At 43.6% G+C, this 20,485-nt stretch overlaps 1 protein-coding gene across 1 annotated transcript in view; it reads left to right on the top strand.

Annotated features, from left to right (window-relative positions):
• The first annotated feature begins 1,173 nt into the window (after window positions 1-1,173).
• Window positions 1,174-20,485, top strand: part of LOC138265988 (biliverdin reductase A-like) — a 140,662-nt gene continuing 121,350 nt past the window's right edge. Inside the window, exon 1 of the mRNA XM_069214241.1 lies at window positions 1,174-1,306. The gene's annotated coding sequence lies outside the window, so the exon portion shown is untranslated. The remainder of the gene's footprint in view (window positions 1,307-20,485) is intronic.

Below are 20,485 nucleotides of genomic sequence, written 5' to 3'. Positions count from 1 at the left end.
TAGGCTACAGCATTGTCTTTGACTCGTATTCGAACTGGAGCACTAGCACTAGCCCTAGCCCCGTTGCAAAGTTCACTGTCTGCTAAGCAGACAGTGAAGATTGCGACAATGCTGGCCAGTGGGGCCCCTGCACTGGTTCTACGCCAGCCTTTCCATGGTGGTACTACCTCCATGAACCGCTGGCGGAGAAGGAGGTCGTAATCCCCAGGGCAGCGCTACTTGCAGCGCTGTCCTGGCAGAGTAGGACCTCCACCATCCTCCAGACCGCCGGGATCTGAGACCGCCAAGGGTGTAATGTGGGGATCAGGCCGCCGCATGGACGGTAGTCCAGACAGCCACACTCATAATCAGGCCCTAAATCACAAATTTCAACCATCTCACAATATTTGAGGACTTTTCTGCTTTACACATAGATTCAGGGAACTGTAGCCTATTTCCCAAATATTCTAAACTAGAATTGGAATAGTAAACTTGCTGTTTCAGTCTCTGCAAAAACTGCTGCCACAGGGGCACAACTGAAGGCTTTTGAGACTGCCTCAGATTTACGAGAAATCGTAACTGAGGCAGTGCCAAAAACTAAAGCCATCCTGCACATAAACAGTCATTAAATAATGACGATTTGCTACTTCTATGTGTGCCACATTCTGCAGCACACCTAGAAAGAGCAGAACGCCATTAATGATTGTGTGCAGGAAGGGACATCATCCTGCACATAAACAATCATTGATGGATTTTTGCCGTTAGCTTTGGCGCTAGGCAGCTAATTTTAGCGCCAGGGCAGGGGGCGAGAACAGAAATGCGCCTTATCTTGTGGCTACGGCGCATTCCTGTCCTTTCTCGGTGGCGCAGGCGTCTTTTGCTGCGCCGACCTGAGAAAAGGGGGCTTGTAAATAAGCCCCTAAATCCCTAATTAAATGTTGCTCCTTTGGCAGTGAAAACGGCATTCACCTAGATGGTAAGAGGTGCTGTACAGAGGTCAAGCTGCTATCCAGATCAATGATTTTCCTGTTTCACTACTCACCTAACACTTGGTACTGGCATGTTGCCATTGCCAAGGAGCTTTAAGTACGTATAGCAGTGCGGCTTCGGCTGCTCATCAATGGAGAGTGCCGGTAGCTTCCCAAGGCGCTGGCGCGCCCTTCTGGCGGGAGCGCGCGTCTAGAGACTGAGCGTGTTCTCGAGAGTGGGGCGCGCCTCTGCCTTGGTGTGTTAAATAACCAGGAGTAGCCGGGACGTTAAATAACTCGCAGCTCCGAGTGAAAGATCTTCGCGGACAGCCTGGACAGAGAGCAGCAATATACAAACAGTAAGTCTCTGCCCCTTCATGTTTGTCAGTGATACATCGTAGGCTCCCCATTTGCGCTGCTGTGCCGATATGAGTTGTAGATTAGCAGTTTTATTATGGGACGGGCGTTGACTGGGAGCCAGTGCGGGGGTGTCACTTCCAGGTGTCCGGCGAGCGCTCTGTGTGAGTGCCCAGCAGCCACCTCTTGCAAACAGGAAGCGCTTGCATCCTCCTTTCTTCCTCATAGCCCGTCTGTTTCCGAGGTTTGGTTCTTCACCTGTACAGCTGTACCTTCCTTCATCTAGCAGGACGTCTGCTGTTCTAATTAGAAACATAGCAGCCCTGAGGAGATTGCTCCCCCATCACGCCCCCATATGTAACAATGCAGATGCTTTAAATCCTGGTAGTTGCTACTGTCACCTAGCGCCTACTCTAGCCCCTGCTTTCAGGGCCGGACTGGAAACACAGAGCAGCCCTGACAACCTTGTCCGACCAGCCCGTGTGGGGGAGATGGAGGGGTGCGTTTAGGGGAGGGGTGCGTTTAGGGTAGTGTTGGGAGCTGGGGGTGCAAGAGCGAAAAATTGCTGTTTTTGTTACTGGGGGGCGATATTGCAGCAACGCTGCAAAACCGGTCCCCACTGGTGCAAAACCGGTCCCCACCCTTCCAACCTCCCGGGGAAACGTTCGATACCCGCTACGGCCAGTCCGATCCTGCTCTGCCCCAACACAGAGGTGTACATATTATCGGCTGTTGGTGTTTTTTCTCTATGCAGGACCCGTCCGCCCCTATGGGCTGTCACTACAGGTGGTTTGTCAACAAATTACCATTGAGAGCTGACTCAGAGCCATAGCTGGCTGGGCTATAAGAGCCCGAGAAAGAAGTGAGGCTTGAAAACTATTAGGGATGTAAAATGTGTAAGAAACACTATACAAACATATGATAAAGATTCTTCAAAACTAAAAACTATTTTTATTTTACATGCCGAAGCACTTTAGCTTCGTACACCAGATATCACTTAATTGAGATGCATTTATTGAAGGTGAAAGTTTTAAAATTTGGACTTAAAAATAATCATTACGACCCAGTCCCCCGTCATGACAACTCCAACAGGGAATTAAGAGGCAAGTGCGTTGTACTGTGCACCATGTGTGGTATGAACATTTACATGGAGCAACATGCTATTCTTTATAAAACAGGCACAAGAGAAGTGCTTGTGAAGTACGAACCCTGAACTCACGTATTTCTGAGTGCTCTCAAAAGCAATTAGGCAAATGGAAACACGGTGAAATAAAATATTTGCCTAGAGTCACTCAGTTTCGACAAGCAGCGTTGCCAAAAACATCCAGGTTTTCTAATTTCACCTTGTGCCGTTAAGCCATTAGATGGATATCAATTTTCCTCTCCTGCTTTAAATCAAAAGGTAATGTTGTTTTCTTTAATGAAGTGGACCTCACTCAAGCTGAGCTGAGCAGGCGCTCACCGGACATCTCGCGCGGATTTAGTTGTCACTGTATTTATTTTTAACATTATATAGCGCTTCACACCCCGCTGTGGGATGCAGACGTGCTTTTTTCGGACATGTAGTTATGATACACCGTGGGGGAGTGCTCGTGTGTGGGAAGCGCTTAGTGTCATGTGTGAGTTACGAGAAAGGTGCTCTTAAGTCGTTTTGTGGCGCATGGCCTAGCAGTGTGATAAACCAACCAGTGTGAGAGATCCAACGCAAAATATAATTGTAACTAGCTTTTAGTTATAAGTAGGGCTCCTAGTTTCATGGTATTTATTTTTTTAATGTTTCCGTCTGTATTTATCCATAATTATTTTTTTCTCATTTTATCTGTATTTATCCATATTTATTTTTGTCGGAAGCAAAAAGAAGACGCTGCAGTTAGTATATTTTCACATTTATTTAAATAGACAACGCAAACTTGCACACAGTTGTTATTGGTTTATATATATTTAAATATATTCCAAATTAAAACTTTGTAGTACAAGCACAAGATACTTTGCAGACATTGAAGCTCACCCTTCTCTGCACCTCCTTGAAACTCAGAATTTCATTGCTTCAATAGTGTGGGGCAATGGTGGGCGAATGGTCTTTTGTACTGTCACTGTAAGCGGAGAGGTGTGTGAATCAGGAGAGAAGGATCGCTCACCTCTCCGCTTAGTGACAACAATACAGCAGTATTTTACCATTTATATTTATTTATAAATAAATACAGACAAAGGAAAAATAGATTTCCGTCTGTATTGATGTTTAAACGGAAAACCGGGAGCCTTAGTTATAATTCATTCTGCAGTTTCTGTGTTCCATGTCCAGGGTTTACATTAAACTAGAGGTAGGAGTCTACTTGGATGTTTTGTGTTATAAGTAGTCCAGATGGGATGGCTGAAAGGCACTCAAACCTACAGGCGGCTACACAAAACTCACCAAAGGGGGTGTGAACAGGCACTGTGGACAGGAGTAAATGCTTGATGGTTTTGGGAAGGACGACAATGGAGGTGCCTTTATTTTGAATTTTTTGCAACATGATTATGATGCCTGGCTTCTTTGATGCCCTTGTGGTGTTTCTTGCCTGTAACATGTTGTGCTAGATAATGTGCTGCCTTTCATTGAGAAGTTCTCAAATCTTGGTATAGATAAACCCAAATATTGGTCAGCGTTTGTGCCACTCACCCCGCGCAGCACCACTTGTTGCTGCTGCTGCTTCCCTGCTAGTGTGAGCCTGCCTAGCCCCTAGTTTGAGGCCCTCCTACACCTGCCGGCACCCATCTGCGCCTCATCCTTGGTTGCATAGTAGTGGCCTTCTGTCTGTCTCGTGCTGCCTTTCTGCCTCTCTTTTTTGCCTTTTTTTTACCCTTCTCACTTTTGTATCTTTTTTCATTATTCTGCTTGTTTCCTGCGCCTGTTCCCTGCTGCCCCTGTGACCCCGCCCGCTCCTTGCGATGCACTTCCCACCCTCCCACGGCCCAGCTGACTGATTCCTCCCACCTCCCTCCCCTTTTTAATGGCAGCTGCTGTGCGGTGAAAGGGTCGACTGACACTGACCTTGGTCAGCATTTGTATTGCTCCCCGCACAGCACCACCTGTTGCTCCTGCCCTGCTAGTGTGAGCCTGCCTGGATCCTAGTTCGAGGCCCTCCTCCAGCTGCAGGCACCCGCCTGCGCCTCATCCCTAGTGGCCTAGCGGTGGCCTCTGTTTGTCTCTGCTGCCTTTCTTCCTCTCTGTTTTATCAGCCTTTTTCACTCTTCTCCTCTCTTTTGTCTCTTTTTTCATATTCTGCTCATTTCCCATGCCTGTTCCCTGGTGCTGCTGCCTTTGTGGCCGTGCATCCCTCCTTGCGACGCGCTTCCCCTTTCCCGCTGCCCAGCTGACTGACCCCTCTCACCTCCCTCCCCTTGTTAATCGTGGCCGCTGAGTGGCCCCTCATCAGGCATGCTGCTGGCAAGCCAGTCTGCACCCATCTGTGCCTGGACTGCGCCCAGCACCACTGACTAGTCCCCGCACCATCCATCGGTACAATGCCAGCACCCTGCATGCCCTCAACACAAGAGGCTCAGCTGCATGCCACCATGCCTCTTGAAGAACATGCAAGGCCCTTTCTTCTGCTGCAACTGTGCCTTCACCTGCCTTCACACTCCACAACTCCCCACCCCGAGCCCAGCCGGACACCTCAGATGAATACTTCTCAACACCTGCTCCTTTGTCAAACATGCAGTAGAAGTATGGGACCTGCTTGACTCAATAACCCCTGATGTTGCTTTCCTGACGGAGATGTGGATAACCCCAACCTCAGCCCCGGACATCGTCACTGCCATCCCAGACAGCCACAAAATCATCCACAAGGACAGCGTCAACCGACCAAGAGGAGTCATCGCCGTTATCTATAGGAACACATTCCGCCTTGTGACAATCACAGAGGCCCAGACCCAGACAACTGCCACTGAACACCTACACTTCCAAATCCAGAATGACCCTAACATCTCTCTCCACAGCACCCTCATCTACAGACCTCCTTGACCCCGTCCCCAGTTCAGCAAAGCCATTGCCAACCTCAACGCCTTCCCACGCCCTCGCCTCTACCAACTACATCCTCCTCGGTGACCGCAGCTTTCACCTCGAAAACTGCACCAACCCTAACACCACATCCCTCCTGGACAACCTTGCAACCCTTGGACTCTAGCAATTGGTCAACCTCCCCACTCACTCAGCAGGACACACCCTTAACCCCATCTTCTCAGCAGGAAACAACAGCTCCCTCTCCCACACCTCCGAACTCCTCTGGACCGACCACCACTGCATCCACTTCACATTCTCTAAGACCACCATACACCACCATGTCCCCCACCCCCCCTGTAGGAACTGGAGCAAGGCCACCGAATCCCAGCTCACCGAAGCACTCAGCCACTCCCTGCAAATGACTCAGCTCGCAACCTCCACCGCTGGATCACCGACTGCCAAACACCATAGCCTCCCTAAGAAAACCTGCCGGAAACCAGCACTGCAAGAAACCCAGCTGGTTCACAACTGACAGCCAAGATTCTAAACGCACCTGCAGATGGCGCGAAAGAAAATGGGCTTCATTCTGGACTCCATGCTGTCCATGACGTGCCAAGTCAACGGCGTCTCATTGTCATGCTTCCACACTCTCCACCTCCTCCAGAAGATCTTCAAGCGGATCCCCACCGAGGGAAGAAGGACAGTGTCAGCAGCAGACTCAGCTACGGCAACGCTCTATACAGTGGAATCACTAAGAAACTCCAAGCAAGACTCTAGGGAATTCAGAACGCAGCAACCAGACTCATCCTAGAAATCCTCCTCCGCAGCTACATCTCCACCCACCTTAGAGACCTGCACTGGCTCCTGATCAACAAATGCATCACCTTCAAGCTCCTGACACATGCCTACAAGGCCTTGCAGAATATCGAACCGGCCTACCTCAACCACCACCTTTCTTTTTACACCCCTGCCAGACAACTCCGATCTTCCCAACTTTCCCTCGCCTCCACCATTAGAATAAGGAAGAGCACAGTGGGGGGCAGATCCTTCTCCTGCCTCGCAGCACAGACCTGGTGCATACTACCCACCCATCTCATGAAGGCCCCCTTGCTGAATCAGTTCAAGAAGGACCTCAAGACCTGGCTCTTTGACTGACCTGCACCCTTATGGCAGCCCGTTGAGACCCCATCGGTAATAAACTGCGCTATACAAATCACTGATTGATTGACTATTTGATGAATGTTTGAGGAGATCAATTCTATGATGACCTGTTTTTTAAAACGACACAATTTCACATTAACAGAGGGGCACTGAGTGACTTACAAGACAGCACTCATTAACATTGAAATAAGACAACAGGGTGCTAAGGAAAATACATTAAAAGCATCTTCTACACAGAGTATTATATGTGCTAATTAAAGTGATTCCTGAAAAGACTGGTATCTAATCCTGCATTGGAGCACGTGAAAGCTTGTATCCCTCTTTGTTCAGTTGACCCTCTCTAAAAAACATACTGGACATGTGCTGAACTTAGTGAAATCTGCCAGAACACATGAAGAAAAACCAGAACTGTCCCAGCAGATCCAAAGCGACTGGTCACCCTAATTGATTCTCAATATCTGTGGGGTTAGTGCTGTGAATAGGGACCAGTTAGTTGAAGTGCAGTGTGAGCTAGCGGTAGAGAGGCTCAAATTGGTCTCTCTAACCATCTGCACTATTGCTTCACATTCTCTTGTGATGGACATTTTTTATTTAATGTTGTCCTTAAAAGTTTGGGCTCCAGATCTTTCCCACAGCTCAGGTAGATAGCCTCAAGTTGGAGTTTGTGGGTAAGTTCATTTCTGAGATAAATTGCATATATTTTCAGTGTCCATCTGCCATGTTTTTCTGTCTTAGGATCTGTTAAAGGCTCAGGGAAGACTGTCTTTACCAGAGGACTGTCAGAGGGACAGGACTGGTGTAGAGTAATTTTATAGTTGTCTGATGTAGACTACAGACCGGAATTCCAGAGATGGAATTAGGCCCCTGCAGACTGTTAGATGCCGGGAACGCTAAAGCCTATAATGTGAACATCCATGCCTCTTAATTATACTTTGACCACTGGGCTACATGTAGAGATCAACACTTCCTCTCCCAAATATCTGCATCTTGCAGCCTGTCTACAGTATAGTAGCAATCCACTCTTTTCTCCATGGTAATATTGTGTGAGAATTGAAATAAAGTCACACATCCATCTCCACTCAAAGATGTGCAGATATCAACCCAACTGTGTACAAATCCTAACGCTTGACAACATGTGTCTATCAACGTGTTTATATAAACCAATATCCATGGTACGTAAACAGCTCTACTGCCACGTGACCCTGTACATTTAGCAAAAATGTAACAGTTCTGTCAACAAATGTTCAAAACATCATGCAACATAAGGAATCCTGCCAGTGGCTACCATGCTGACCTACATCAATCTTGACTGCAGCTTCTGTGAAGTCCACTCTCTGTACACAACTACAATGTTTTCATGATGAGCAGTGCATTCTGCACCCATTGAGTGTCATGATGTGACTGACAGACCCAGAGAGCATGGTTCAGCAAATTATCGAGGTGAACAATCACCTTGAAAATATATTCAAATGCAAGGGTCCCCTAGTGTAATTACTTTCATCAACACACAGGTTGGTGGCTTGAGGCCAAACGTTCAACATGAACAGCCCGTCTTTGAAGACTGGAACTTGATTCTAGGCATCCTGCAGACCAATGGATAAGCGAAAGTCGCTAAGCTATATGAGCTGAACACCGAGACAGTCTCCATTTTTAAATGAACTATGCTAGTTTTCATCAATTTGGGTCGAGCACACTGTGAAGGTCCTTACATGTTTTCTACTTAAAAATATATTTAGAACCCACAGCTCATCAGTTGGGAGATGGGAATCCTAACTCATTACAGTAATAATTCTTGAATTCTACTCTCCAAAGAAAATCTCTCCTCTGCCCTCCTTGGCAGCCCGTTGAGACCCCATCGTTAATAAGCTGCGCTATACAAATCACTGATTGATTGACTATTTGATGAATGTTTGAGGAGATCAATTCTAGGATGACCTGTTTTTTAAAACGACACAATTTCACATTAACAGAGGGGCACTGAGTGACTTACAAGACAGCACTCACTAACATAGAAATAAGACAACAGGGTGCTAAGGAAAATAAATTAAAAGCATCTTCTACACAGAGTATTATCTGTGCTAATTAAAGTGATTCCTGAAAAGACTGGTATCTAATCCTGCATTGGAGCACGTGAAAGCTTGTATCCCTCTTTGTTCAGTTGACCCTCTCTAAAAAACATACTGGACATGTGCTGAACTTAGTGAAATCTGCCAGAACACATGAAGAAAAACCAGAACTGTCCCAGAAGATCCAAAGCGACTGGTCACCCTAATTGATTCTCAATATCTGTGGGGTTAGTGCTGTGAATAGGGACCAGTTAGTTGAAGTGCAGTGTGAGCTAGCGGTAGAGAGGCTCAAATTGGTCTCTCTAACCATCTGCACTATTTCTTCACATTCTCCTGTGATGAAAATTTGTTATTTAATGTTGTCCTTAAAAATTTGGGCTCCAGATCTTTCCCACAGCTCAGGTAGATAGCCTCAAGTTGGAGTTTGTTGGTAAGTTCATTTCTGAGATAAATTGCATATATTTTCAGTGTCCATCTGCCATGTTTTTCTGTCTTAGGATCTGTTAAAGGCTCAGGGAAGACTGTCTTTACCAGAGGACTGTCAGAGGAACAGGACTGGTGTAGAGTAATTTTATAGTTGTCTGATGTAGACTACAGACCGGAATTCCAGAGATGGAATTAGGCCCCTGCAGACTGTTAGATGCCGGGAACGCTAAAGTCTATAATGTGAACATCCACGCCTCTTAATTATACTTTGACCACTGGGCTACATGTACAGATCAACACTTCCTCTACCAATATCTGCACCTTGCAGCCTGTCTACAGTATAGTAGCAATCCACTCTTTTCTCCATGGTAATATTGTGTGAGAATTGAAATAAAGTCACACATCCATCTCCACTCAAAGATGTGCAGATATCGACCCAACTGTGTACAAATCCTAACACTTGACAACATGTGTCTATCAACGTGTTTATATAAACCAATATCCATGGTACGTAAACAGCTCTACTGCCACGTGACCCTGTACATTTAGCAAAAATGTAACAGTTCTTTCAACAAATGTTCAAAACATCATGCAACATAAGGAAACCTGCCAGTGGCTACCATGCTGCCCTACATCAATCTTGACTGCAGCTTCTGTGAAGTCCACTCTCTGTACACAACTACAATGTTTTCATGATGATCAGTGCATTCTGCACCCATTGAGTGTCATGATGTGACTGACAGACCCAGAGAGCATGGTTCAGCAAATTATCGAGGTGCACAATCACCTTGAAAATATATTCAAATGCCAGGGTCCCCTAGTGTAATTACTTTCATCAACACACAGGTTGGTGGCTTGAGGCCAAACGTTCAACATGAACAGCCCGTCTTTGAAGACTGGAACTTGATTCTAGGCATCCTGCAGACCAATGGATAAGCGAAAGTCGCTAAGCTATATGAGCTGAACACCGAGACAGTCTCCATTTTTAAATGAACTATGCTAGTTTTCATTAATTTGGGTCAAGCACACTGTGAAGGTCCTTACATGTTTTCTACTTAAAAATATATTAGGAACCCACAGCTCATCTGTTGGGAGATGGAAATCCTAGCTCATTACAGTAATAATTCTTGAATTCTACTCTCCAAAGAAAATCTCTCCTCTGCCCTCCTTGTCATAGGTGTTCAGAATTTGGTGGAGAGGTGAAACCTCTACATTATTTGACCCAACAGGCAACAATGATTGAGCAGAACCAGATGTATTGAAAACACAAGATCTTGAAAAAACATGATCCAGTCACCTTCTGGAAGATCTGACTCTGTGCCGTCAACAGTGAGGACGACTTGGATCTTGCGCCTCAAGAAACTAAAAGAATGGTTAAATCAGAACATATAAATAATTGCATGGAAGCACATAAACCATGGAAGCGAGGCATTGAAAATTTCAAGAACCCAAATTCACTCAGCCATGAAAAGTATGGCCATGCTTACAGATTCCGAATGCATTCATAAATAGTTCATCTAACTTCTTCCCACATAGCTATTCTCCTGACAATGATGTGTGCAGAAAGACATGGGTGACTGACAACAACCATCAAATCCCTTATCCAGACATTTTGTTTTGCTGTGACTGGTTATCACTGTTCAAGGTTGTTGGACCTGGCCCTTTCTGCAGGGTCATCCTGAGACTTTTTGCCTTTTCTCTCCACTTTTTGCTGAATTAGTTTTTGTTGGCTTTAAGACTCTGGGCACCTTACCACTGCTAACCATGCTAAAGTGCAGGTGCTCTGTCCTCTAAACTTGTTAACATTAGCTTATCCACAATGGACATATTTATTTTACTTGTAAGTTCCTATCAAAGTGCACTATATTTGCTTATGACCTGTATATTAAAAGCTACTAGTGGGCCTGCAACACTGATTGTGCCATCCACTACAGAAGCCCTGTACATATGTCTCAGGTCTGCCACTACAGAGCCTGTGTGCACTCACTTGCCAGGCCAAATCCTTTCTTTTTATTGCATATAAGTCACCTTCAAGGTAGGCCCTGGTCAGCCCCAAGGGCAGGCTGCAGTATATGCAAAAAAGCTGGACATGTACTTTTAAGTGTAACATGTCCAGGTAGTGAAAAACTATTGCATTTGTTTTTCACTACTGCAAGGCCTGTCTTTCCCAATGATTAACACTGGGATTACCTTCAAGCAACCTTTAAGTGTATCTCCCAATCTGGAAAAGATAGAAATTTGGAGTTTGGTGTCTCTGGACTCACATTTCAAAATCACAACTTTTTGGGGAAGTTGGATTTTAAATTGTAAGTTTGAAAATGCCACTTTTAGAAAGTTGACATTTTCCTACTTTAGCCATTCTGTGTCCATGCCTGTCTCTGAATACACGTTTGTGGTGGATGAAAGCTGGGCTTGGTGCATTCCCTCTAGAAAGTCACACACAAAGGGAGCTGAGCTGTGACATTGGCATCATGATGACACATCACCCGGCTGCTGGGTCTTCCTGAGCTAGACGGATGGGAGGAGCTGACACTCATACCTGAATAGGGCTGTGCCTCTCTTTACACAAAGGGCTGCATACTCCCCTGTAGAGTATCTGGAGCCAGGGAAGGAAGGGCCTTGTGTGTGATCTTGTGATTTTGAAGGCCTCTTTTAAGTCTTCCCAGCTTTAGAGGCACATTTGAGTATAATGTGGACTCACATTTCAAAATCACAACTTTTTGGGGAAGTTGGATTTTAAATTGTAAGTTTGAAAATGCCACTTTTAGAAAGTTGACATTTTCCTACTTTAGCCATTCTGTGTCCATGCCTGTCTCTGAATACACGTTTGGGGTGGATGAAAGCTGGGCTTTGTGCATTCCCTCTACTGTAGAAAGTCACACACAAAGGGAGCTGAGCTGTGACATTGGCATCATGATGACACATCACCCGGCTGCTGGGTCTTCCTGAGCTAGACGGATGGGAGGAGCTGACACTCATACCTGAATAGGGCTGTGCCTCTCTTTACACAAAGGGCTGCATACTCCCCTGTAGAGTATCTGGAGCCAGGGAAGGAAGGGCCTTGTGTGTGATCTTGTGATTTTGAAGGCCTCTTTTAAGTCTTCCCAGCTTTAGAGGCACATTTGGGTATAAGTACTGAGTCTAAGCCCCCCAAATCAGAATTCTACTGGAAACTAGGACATTCTGCCAGTAAGAAGGACTTCTGTGTTGCAAGGAGGAACTGCCACTCTGCAACTACATTACTGTTTTGGCCTACTGCTTGCTGTGTGCTGTGCTGAAGGAGGGACTTCCACTTTGCTGCTTGCTTTGCTGTATTGTCCTGCTGCCTGTTGCTTCTTACCTGCAGTGAAAAGTACTAGACTTGTTATCTACTTCCTTGAACCCAAGATTCTCCAAGGGCTTGTTGTCTTGCCCCCTGTTTTCCCGCAGTGTCGGAGACATCAAAGACTGCTGCAACACTCCCGGTGTCGCTGGACTCTTCCATCAGTGAGTGCTACCCTTGCCTGAGGTGCCACCCCAGTCCTGGGCCCCAGAAGTGGGTTTCTGAAGACTTTTCCCTCTTGACTTCGATGCATCTGGGACTTTGTGCCAATTGGAACCAACTCATCTTCCCTTCAACATTGACGCAGCGGTTGCTCGACAACATTACCACGACGCCCAGAGCAACTTGACGCAGATGGACATCATATTTATGATCTACTCGCCTCGATGATGACGCTCGGCGCAGCTCAATGCCAACACATTTCCCTTCAAGTCAATGGAGTTTGACAACGATGCAGGACCTCCTTTGCGCTGCTTGACGGTGACGCAGTGGACTCTCAATGTCACAAAGGCTCCATGTAAGGTACTGTTTCAGCGGGACCTGTCTGGGTCCTGTATCCAGCCTACCCTCCACCACTATCGGCCTAGATTTTGGATTTGCAATGGTCCCTCATGACCTCAAGTAACCTTTTGACTGCTAGTGACTTCTAAGCACTATTTCACATTTAATCTTTAAAAATTATTATCTCAACTTCTACTGATTTAATTTTTGTCATTTTGGTCTTGTTTTATTCAGATAAATATTCTCTGGTGTCTTTCACTGTAATTAAGTTTTGCTCAAATACTTTACATATTGCCTCTTAAGTTAAGCCTGACTGCTCTGTACTAGTCTACCAGGGGGTGAGCACAGGTTAACTTAGGGAGTGTAACTGAGTTACCCTGAGTAGGATTGTGCTCCCTACTTGGACAGGGTCATACCTCTGCCAACTAAAGACCCAATTTTAACAAAGGTCTTCTCTTCGATAAATTCAAAAGACACTCTAGTGGAGTTAAGTGACACTTTGATAGGGTTAAAAGCCACATCTGAAAATATTTCCAATTATTATTTCATTGTGGTCAGGAGGTCTGAAGAATGTGCTGCCTCTTGAATTGCTGTGCAGGCTGGAATTTCTTGAAGGGGCCCTTGAAAATGTATGCATAATATGTACTTGCCCATAGTGAAATGTTTTGCACATGATACACCTTAAAGGCTGCATCCACGTTTTATTGATGACATCCTTTGCTGGGAAATACAAGAAGGAGCCAGACTGGAGCTCTGAGGTAAGCCACCACCATCTTACACTTCGGTGCTGTGTTGAGATAGCCCAGGGGAAATTCAGATGTGAAGACCATCCAGCCTGACCTGCTCACTGCAGAGCTTCTGCAGCAACCAGTTTGCTATTATGTTATGTTATAGCCTGTTAGTGCTGTATATTTAGCAATAAGACAGTTCCTCAATGCTCTTTAGTCTTTTCGTTTAAGGGCTCTATATAATGTTGCCTATCACCCGCATTTACTGCACTTACATAGTTTTACATACAAGATGGTTTTACATTGACACACAGAGTTTCCTGCTAAGCTTCCATAAACTGCTCTATATAGTTGTACACTTGCATGCAAATATTCCCTTGTGTTTTCTGTGTTTACCGTTCCCGGTAGTTTGACATTGATAGATACATTTCCTGGTAAGCAGTGTATGTACTGTGTCCAGATAGTTATCACGTACATGCTTCCCAGTCATCGTATTTTTTGTGCCCAAATAGTTCTACAATGCTAAATACATATTTTCAGCCAGCACTGTTAAAGCTTCATTTATCAAAGATAAACATTATTCTGCCTTGCAGTGGCAGTTGACGTCAGTCAGACACACTTTGTAAGCAGCATTATTGTAGCCCTGTTAATATTAGAAAGTAAGGTTGGGCTTTTGAACTATTTTACATTTGGTTAACGTTTTGATTATACTTTTCCTTGATTACTTTAGTTTTGTTCTCTTTCAAGGTTCCTTCTGAGTCTGTTCTTTAGACACTGCCTTTGTGTAAAGTGATGCTCCTCAAAGCAGGTAGCAATGAGCTGGATATGAGCAGGAATGTCCACAACATGGGCACAATCAGCCTTGCTGAAACAGCAATCAAGGACAGACCCTCCTCAGCTTGAACAATGGAAATTGTAGTCCCATCGCTCACCCAGCCATCCACCAAATGAAAGTGCTAAGGAAGGGCCAGCTCCTGCTGTCAAAGTCATCCCAGAATTTCTGAAGAGAGCATTTCCTCCATCGTCCTCTCTCTAGTATCAAGGTCTTGACCCTCCAGCAATGCAAGCAGTGTACTTACACTGTCCAGAAGGAGTATCTTCACCCTCTATTATGGGCCATGCTAAACAAGGGACACCGAGGAGTGATTCCACTCTCTTCAGCACTTGTTATGACACACACCAGTGTCCCACTTCCATACTTGTCATTTTCGATTATAACATCTCCTTCTTTGCAACCACATTCATGCAATATAACAATACCTAATCTTCTCTAGCCTGTCTGTTAAACCTACTAGCCATTTGTATCTCACTTACGTAGCCTCTACTAATGATCACATTTAACCCAGTCAGTTTAATCTACCATGAAGAAAGTGGAGCAAATGCATGGATTAGTCTCCTTGAGTGCACAAGTCTAATCCCAATAACCAACAATAAACAATTACCACTGAATTAACCACTAAACCTGGATTCTAGAGCAGCGTGCTTCCTGGTGTTCTAAGCTCTATTTAATGAAATGAAAATACAATACATCTTTCCCTATGTCATGCATGACCTATATGAGAAAATCCACATGAAATGGCTGAGACAGTTCTGCACCTGCACTCTAACCTGTGTACATCCTGGGTATGAATTGTGGAGTCATAATTCTTTTTTCTTCATTACAGAGACATGTTGGCTTTTATTAAAGTTTTAACCTGTCTTTGAGAGTAGGATAGCAGCAGAGTAGGTTCCATGTTCACTGTATACATGTTGCTAGATTCCTGACATTGCTAACACACCTTCATTCACAAAGATCTTTGCACCCTCTTGGTCACTGTTCTGCGTAGTTCCTTCAAACTGAAAAAGTATTTATGTATTTAGTGTGAAAAAAGCCAAATACAAAGCATAAGGAACTTTTGTCTAACAACATAGTTATGCAAAGTAAAACCGTAAAACAAATTAAGTTGCTACATAATAAGCATGCACTCTTATAATCACACTCATCAAACAAATTACAATAAAACAATGACAATACAGTTTCGCCAGAACCAACTGCCTTTTCCATCTCCCGCAGTTGGAGATGGCCGCCTAAGGAAATACTTATCACCTTCTTCTTTATGGAGGAGTAAAGTCATTATGGGTTATGAAGTTTCCAGTGTATTGTCATTATACAGGTCTTCCTTTCCTTCTTTTCTATACATCCAGCTACTGGTGACTGCAATGGCTCTGAATTTTAGCCAGCACAGCCTTTGTGCCAAAGTTAGCCATCCAAATATTCATTGTGAAAATGCACATACTTCTGGAAGGTACGTGGTGGGCCAATAAATGTTCTTGATGTGTGGACTACTCTGATATTCTTAGAAAGCTCTTATTTGCTGTCTTTTTCATTTTAAGTTAGAACTTTGATAGGTTTCAAGAGAATTTTCAGAGTTGCCCTGTCTGCTCTGATGTCCACCTCTTCCTCTCTTATGGAAGAAATTGCTCGTCCTAATGCCTTTTATAATTGTGCACTACAAAATACAAAGATATTTTGTTGACAATTAAGCTTTCCCTGAAAGGATTCTTTGTTAAAAGGTAGAATGTTAGTCCTAGAGTCAACGGCCCTGCCGGGAGGGTAACAGTGTACAGGTGGGTGCTGGAGGGAAATAAAATATTTTTATTTCGGCTTTGGCTCTGGCCTTTAACGCGGGAGCGGGCCTTTAATAGCCAGTAGAGCCCGCTACGGCGGGTTCTAAGGCTATATTGGTGCACCCAGTTAATACACAATACCCCCTAAAGGATTATGTAACTGGTAGATTATCAATATTGACATAAAACAATTGAAGTTTTAATTTAAAATGTATACATTTTCCATACAGAACTTGAATATACAACAGCCAACATATGTCTTGTAACACTATCACTTCCTTAAGACTGTCAGAATAAAAAATAAAACAATAAAGAATTAGTTTATTTTATTTGCATAATTACATATATTCTTTTGTTTCTCATCAATGCGACAATATGATGTCAAATTTACTTAACATACAAGTTAATTATATGTGAAAACGGGACAGAAATGCAACAAAAATTCTTCTTCTCACAAAGATCACTTGTCTTTGTTACACATTACCATGAATATTCGAATTATTTTTTATGATTTAATATAAAGATGCAAAAAACAACGTTTTGGAGTTCTCAACAATTATATTCATAACCGTAAAAAATTAAGGCGTTGCCAAATAATATATAATCACGATTACACTGTTTAGGTCAACGAGAGACAAGAATGTACACTGACCAAAATTAATTTAATTATTTCTTGACTTTGTGTAATACACTCAAAACCTGCATTGGCAAAATAAATCTAATTAAGACAGCAGTCCACATAGTTGGTCTATTCCCTTAAGGAGAACTCTGCTACTGTCCATGCCTTTTCAACAATCAATGAAGAGCAATTTTTCACTTTGATGCCCAAACTGAAATCAGGATCCCCATAAGACCTCTACCTCCTCGCATCTATAAAATAATTTTTGGAACATGATGCATGATATATGGGAGTGAATGGGTAACTCCTAAAACAAAATTCAGAGAAAATTGAAATTGTGATGTTGGACACTAAAATAAACACGTCGAACCAACTGCATTGGTAAATGGGTTTGACGCCTGTCTCCATAACTAAAGTTAACAGTCTTGGTATTATAATGGAAAACTCTCTTTAACGCCACAAGTTCGAGGGTTAACTCTAAATTTATCTTCACATTAAAAAAGGGTAAAAAGATTTCCCCATACTTTACACAAGATACACTAAAAACTGTCATAATGGCACACATTCCAGGCTTGAGTATACAAAGTCAAGCTATCTTGGACTGTCTAGCTTTCTAACGCACAGGCTATAAATTCTACAAAATCAAGCAGCCCTTATAATTTTCAATCATCCACAGGGTACACATGCCAGCCCTGTCTTGAACTCTTTACACTGACTCCTATGAATCGCCATGCCAAATTCAAAGTTGCTGTCTTATTTTTAAGGCTAGTATATGTCGGGCCCCACAATTCATATCCAATAGACTCAAGAGATATTCCCCCTGTCATGAGCTTTGTTCTTCATCTGCCAATCTGCTAAACATTCGAGATTTAGGAAAATACATATTGAGCACGTAGGTTCTCAGTTCTAGCACCCACTCTTTGGAATTTTGTTTAGGTGATTAGTCAAACTAGCCACTTCTTACTGTTAAAACATGTTATTTACTCTTAAGTTACTTTGCATACTAACATGGAACTCACTCGAAATGTATGTTTTGTTTGTGAGGATGCCCACATTTCTTACTAACAGCATTAATAATGTTACCCTGATGGCAGATAATTATAAATCAAGGGAGAGTGAACTATGAAGCAGGGTCAATGTATTACCTCACAATAATATTGTTTCTGGAGGTATTTCCAAGAAAATCTATTGTATGGGTTTTGAACACTTGTCCTTTGATTATCCCTAATCTGGATATAGCCCATTATTGTTACTCAAGCCATATCTCATATAAAATCATATTTGATGTTTTTTTTAATTATGCTGTTCCAAAGCATAAACCTTAGTTTTTCACCTAAATGTCGAGTTACCGAACGCTTAAGCGTTTATTTGCATTAGTAGCTGATGTATCTAAAAAGATTCACATTTTTAAATGTAACTTCACACACTCTTCTGCGATGAACAGATGATTCTGGAACCTCTACATGTGACATTGTTTAAAATCACTTTTTGAATGTATTTCTAGAAGTGCATTGATAAAGGGTATTTAATGTTGCATTTCTTAATGGCTCTTATGTTTTCACTCCATATTTCTTTCTGCTGTCTTGTAGTAGACTCCAAATACTGCTGGCAGCAAATACCTGTAACCAGATACATAAAAACGTAGAGACAGATTGACTAACATTTTGCGCTGGGTTTGCTTCACAAAAGTAAAGCGAACTGGCACAAAATGTTAATTTTGAATGTAAGTTTTGCACTGAAAAGTTGTTTTAATGTAATACAAAGCAGCACTTAGCAATACTTTAAGGCGGGCATTTCTTGCTGGTACATGGGAGTTCTCATGCAATCATCTAATGGTGTTTAACGCAAAGCCCTATCTTCTAACAATAGCAGACAGGGTTATGTGCCAAAAATGCCCTTTTAAAGCTGGCATCAAACAGGAGAAATGTTTTTCTTTCTTCAAACTTTTCCGGCTGTGTATGTGTACTACAGTGTACAGCACACATTCAAAGTTGGAATCGTTTTAAAGTTTGTCTATGCATAGTATGTGTACTGGGAGGAAGCATATGCTAGATACGACACAGACACCTTTGCGCTGTTGTGTAAAGGTGTGTGCACGTGGCACTAGGAACCTCTTGAGAAACACTTGTTAGAATAGCTTTGAAAGCACAGGAGGCCACTACGAGAAGTTGCTTTTAAATAGAATTACATTAATACCTTCTCGGCTTACTGTTGAGAAACACTTTGCCTTTTTTAGTGAGTTTCTCAACCATGACTGGGAATACTTTGAGTCTTGGACAGAGCAAACTGCAGGAGCTAGAACATAGGGCCATATGTACGAACACGTTTTCCCATAGACACAGAATGGTTAAAAACCTTTGATACATCTGGTCCATAATGATTTATGGCTGCCCTTGGGATAAGAAGCACATACCTGAAGAACTAGAAGTTGATGGGTGGTGTTGTAGTCTTCTCATGTTTTGCTCCATTTTCAGCTACATATGGCGCTTGTTTCACAACATGCCTGACCAAAGCAGTTTATACTGCCGACTGTACCTGGCTTCATTAGCGAGATGTAGACTCTGGTAGAACAAGAGATCCAACATCACTCACTCTGCCTTCACTTTTGACATGGGATATTAATTTGCGAAGTGCAGTTTCACCCAGAGCATCTGCCCATGAGTTCTGCTGGTGCATTCATGAAAACAAAAATATCACTGGGAGCTTTAACTCAACCCACGCAGCGGCCATGGAGCCCCGGAATCTTGGTCACGGCCTTTGGCCTTTTCACCCAGTTAAGCGCAGTTCTGAATGTAAAGCTTATACATTGCTGGAGCCCCTGGCTATCAGCCACACAAGACCCTGAAAACACACTGTCAATTCATCCTTGTTTCTGACAGGTGGCAGTACTGAGCACTAGCACACTCTGCCGCAGGTACCATGCAGCCCCTCAATTTAGAGCTTCCTAAATTCATGCAGGCCCGCAATTCATTGAGAAAAAACAGGACTCAGGAAGGTTCTCCCCTTGTCGATCGGGGGCGGGGGGATCAGGTGAGGGTTTGACGAATAAAAAAGAGTGAAGGAAAGAGGGAAAAACTTTTTCTAGGTTGTGAGAGTTGGGTTTACGGGTACTTGCAAGGGAAATATAAACAGTACTTACATAAGGACCTCGACATGGAAGAGACATACGTGATTATGAGCCACTTAATACTATGGAAGTGGCACGGCTGTATGTCACAGGTACTGTGGCTTCCTGGCAGCCACCCCGTCCTTCCTTGTCAGAGGCTGCCACATGCGTCCGGTTTAACAGGTAGCCAGTTCAAAGCACAAAGAGAAGAAGCAATCATCGTTTACTCAAAACACATGCTTTCCCTATCTTTTCCTGTTCCTTCCTCTATTTCTTCACTTTACTTCCCACCCAAGGAATGACTGAATGTATTTTGGACTTTGTGCCAGGAAAGTGTACCCTGTCTATCTATCCCAGTGCACTTCAGCTGCACCAGATATTAATAGAATCTGCTTTTGTGCAATGGCTCTTCGGCTTCTCTTGCTTGTGACTAAAGGGTAGAGGTTATTTAAAGATACTGTATTCCTCTGTACTTTTGTTTACATTTGATTCTATATTTTACTTGTGCTCATCTCTACTCACGTCTAATTATGAACATTCACCAGGCGGACTCAGTTTTAACACACGATTAGTGAGTCGAAAAGGTTAACTAGAGTGTTTGGGAATGGGAGCCCTTGCACACGAGGAATGTATTTCAGGATGAACCGGTTCTCATCAAGGAAC

The sequence above is a fragment of the Pleurodeles waltl genome, chromosome 2_1 (assembly GCF_031143425.1).
Source record: "Pleurodeles waltl isolate 20211129_DDA chromosome 2_1, aPleWal1.hap1.20221129, whole genome shotgun sequence".
NCBI classification, from domain to species: domain Eukaryota; kingdom Metazoa; phylum Chordata; class Amphibia; order Caudata; family Salamandridae; genus Pleurodeles; species Pleurodeles waltl.
This window is presented reverse-complemented; position numbering and strand designations above follow the sequence as displayed.